Raw genomic sequence first — 3,901 nt, 5'->3', positions numbered from 1 at the left:
TTGATACATTTTTTATTAGCGAAATGACAAAAGTAGATTAAAATTTTTTATTTTTTAATAATTGCATAATTTTAAGACTTTTTTATACAATTATATTTATTCTTATATTTACAATATAATATTTTATTAATTTAATATATTATTTAAATTTTAATTCACAACGTATTCTAAAGGTGTCGTATCCAATTTTTTATAAAAAGAACATGTCGACGTATCATGTCGTGTTGTGTCCCTATCGCGTATTGTATAGATGCTTCCTAACTCTTCAATCAATCTTATTTTCTTTTGTCTTCTCTCTCTCAATTTGGGTGGTGACTAACATTCTGCCCAACCACGTCACCAGAGTCACTTTTCTACCTTCATTTATAAAAATTATTCATATATATATATATATATAGTAACACCATCCACTCACTTTACACTAAATCCTTATTCATCTTTCTTCACTTCACTTCACTCAAACTCATACCATAGCCAACTAATTATTTTCAGAATGGCAAAATCTTCCTTCTTACTTCCATGCTTGATTCTCTTATTCCTCTTCGTAACCTCTAAAACTGGTATTCTCTTCTCTTTATTTTTTATTTTCTTCTTCATTCTATCTGTTATATATATATTTTTTCTTTCTTTCTTCTATTCATCCATTATATTGATGCTTGCTTCCTATATGTTGTAGTAAGAAGGTGTTATCATCACGGAAAGAAATTAAATGTCTATTATAGGTATCATAACAGAGACAGAAACTTAATTAAGAAGAAAAGCATGTGAATGATTAATATAATGAATGGAGTAACAAGAATACCAAAATCTATATATATAATAATCAATAAGTGCAACGAAAGAAGATCATGCACCTGATGAATCATAAGTGCAAAAGATATTTTGCAAAATGATACAATGATTTGGAGTATATATATTGGGACATTCTACTATACAGATTGAAGTGGTATAAAAAGAAAAAATAATTTTTTTTATAGTTATTTTTTATTATTTTATTACTATTCAAAGTGTGAGTTCTATTTTTTTTAATTTCTCTTTTATCTCATAAAAAAAAAAATTTATAAACTTACATCTTTACCATATAATTCACCGTATATATTATGTCCGAGAAATGAAGATTGCAGAAGTTTGTCTTGTACCCCTGGCCCAAAGCCCTGCAAAAAGCACTGCTTTGATGGTCTTTGCGTTTGTAATTGCCACCCACCAAAAAAACACTTTTTATTTTTAATATGGAGGAAGGGGTGGGGTGTAACAAGATTATGGGGAATAGGGGTGCTTTTTCTGCATGTGGTGTTAGGAGGCTGAAATCGGATCGAGCGATTTAGAACAAGGAACTCGGACGGTCCGATTAGAGGAGATCTACAAAATTTTTTTTTTATAAAATTCGGACGGTCTGTTTTGATTAAAAAAAAATTAAAAACTAAAAATGGAGGATCCGTTTTGTTTTAAAGGAAAATTTGAAAAAAACAAAAATTGTTAACAGAGGATCCGTTTTCAGTTTTTTTTTTTTAAAAAAAAAACAAAAACTCTTAAAGGAGGGTCGATTTCATGTTAAATAAATAAAAACAAAAACAAAAACTAATCGGACGGTTCGATTTGTGATCAACGAATTTTTTAACAAAGAACTCGGACGGTCTGATTTCTCTCTGTCCCATACCTGTGTCTAACACCTGTATACACCATAACCAAGCACAACTCACACACTCCTCCAATATAAAAAAAAGATTAGCCTCAAAGAAACTACTCTGATTTTTACAATAAAGTGAGTATTTTAATAAAAAAATTTATAATTGTCCTTTTATAATTTTTTTTTAATTTTTGAATGATAAAATATAAAATTAGATTTAATATATTATAGAAATATTATTTCTATTTAAAATATGGCCAAATAAATAAATTATATTTTTATATAAAATATTTTTGTAAAAAAATATTTTTAATATTTTTATCCGAGTAGTTCTCTTAATAATACATATAATATACACTAAAAATTTATATCAATTATTTTCATATAAAATTAATAATTAAAAATTATTAAATAATAATTTAATTTAACATATTAAATTATTTAATAATTTTTAATTACTAATTTCATATAAAGATAAATTGAGTGTGACTCTCCAATATATATATATATATGAAAAGAAAAGTTTAGTTGAGGATTATATTATACAATAATAAAATGTAAAAATTCCATTATATTTGGAATTTTGATAACTTAATAAAATAAAAATCTCCTCAACAATGGTATGATCATATATTATTTTAGCATTGTGATATTATTTCTCTCTACTATATTAAGTATATATAAAATATCAATTATAAAATTAATTATTTGTATAAAATATATATTAAAATATTTATACATAATAATTAATTTAATGATTAATTTTGTATATGCATATAATATTTTTGTATTTTTCTAGTGCGTTACGTGCTATTGTTAGTTTGTAATAATCTAATATTTATTAATATGCTCTCATAATATATGCTTTTATTTTTGATTTGGCAGGTATGGCTGAGCGGGTTTGTCTGAGGGACCCAGATTGCGAAATTTTGTCATGTCCCTCTCGGCCAAAACGACCCTGCAGAAAGACATGCGATCATACTATTTGCGTTTGTAATTGCCATGCCAAAACCCTGCAAAAAGGCATGCCATCATGATTTGTCTTTTATTTTGATACTAATTTATCTAATATAATAAAATCATTTAAAAGGTGGCGTTCAATTAAATTTTCATCATCGTTTTAAACTACACTGTAAATTGAAAACCGATCATCAAATCAGTTTAGTTTAAAATAAATATCGATCGGTAATCAACAAATTATAAAACCAGTTAAATAATTGGTTAACTAATCGAATCAGTTTAATTTAACAGCAACACTGAATTTAATCTAATTTAAATTCAAAATAAATAAAATTAAAAGAGGTTATATATGCAATTTTCCTTCTCTAAGCCATTGACAAACTTTTATATATATATATATATATATATATATATATATATATATATATAGTTGAATACGTACACAAAGTAACCTTTCTAACTTTAATTTTATCGATAAAAGATAGTGAAAAATAACTTTATTTCATAATTCTTTTAGTTACATACCTTTTAGAATAAAATAACTACCAAGTTCTAATCCAAAAACAGATGAATTATGAGACTAGCATATTTTTTTAAAATAAATATACAAAAGTTCAATTTAAATATTCTTATAATAATAGAAAATATTTTATACATTTATCCTATCAAATTAGTTTTATTTGTTGCATTGCGTGCTCAAAATGAAGTCACATCTCTCCTAAATCTTCATTAATGATTAAACAATAAATAAAATAAAGATGCAATATTTGACAAATCCGAATCAACACAGATTTGCAAGCATTTTATCTATAATATCCGTGTTTGTGAATAACTTCCGATTGATTAGGCGTTAAAAATAATTCTTAGCATAAAATTTTTAAATAGTTGAGAGATATCGGTCTTTTGATTATTTTAGCTAGGGGTGCACATGGTCCGATTCGATTTGAAGATTCGGTCTGGTCTCGAATACTTTAAAAGCTAATTTGGTATGATTTTATTGGATTTAGGGTTAGGTAAGAGTCTCAAAAATATACACGGTCATTGTTTCGGGTCGGGTTCGGGCTATAGCTCGGGTCACCCGAATTCGGTTTGGTGGCCCGGTCATCGTATACAATTAATATTTTGTATTATTAGTGATGAATCATAACTATTCTTATGTGGAATTTAAGTATTGTAAATCTTAATATTTTGTGTTATTAGTGATGGATCATGACTAATGCATAATAATGGGTTATTTGTATTGATTTAAATATTTGGTGTTATTAGATAATATTAGTATTAATTGTGGTTATCCTTTAATTTTGAAGAAGGGTT

At 25.9% G+C, this 3,901-nt stretch overlaps 1 long non-coding RNA gene across 1 annotated transcript; it reads left to right on the top strand.

The window, feature by feature from the left end:
* Positions 1-424: 424 nt before the first annotated feature.
* LOC112792718 (uncharacterized) lies at positions 425-2,733 on the top strand. Its single transcript, XR_003197533.3, has 2 exons — positions 425-560; positions 2,513-2,733. It is a non-coding gene; the product is annotated as an uncharacterized lncRNA (long non-coding RNA).
* Positions 2,734-3,901: the final 1,168 nt, after the last annotated feature.

The sequence above is a fragment of the Arachis hypogaea genome, chromosome 1 (assembly GCF_003086295.3).
Source record: "Arachis hypogaea cultivar Tifrunner chromosome 1, arahy.Tifrunner.gnm2.J5K5, whole genome shotgun sequence".
NCBI classification, from domain to species: Eukaryota; Viridiplantae; Streptophyta; class Magnoliopsida; order Fabales; family Fabaceae; genus Arachis; species Arachis hypogaea.
The sequence above is the reverse complement of the archived record's forward strand: the minus strand, read 5'-3'. Positions and strand labels throughout refer to the sequence as shown.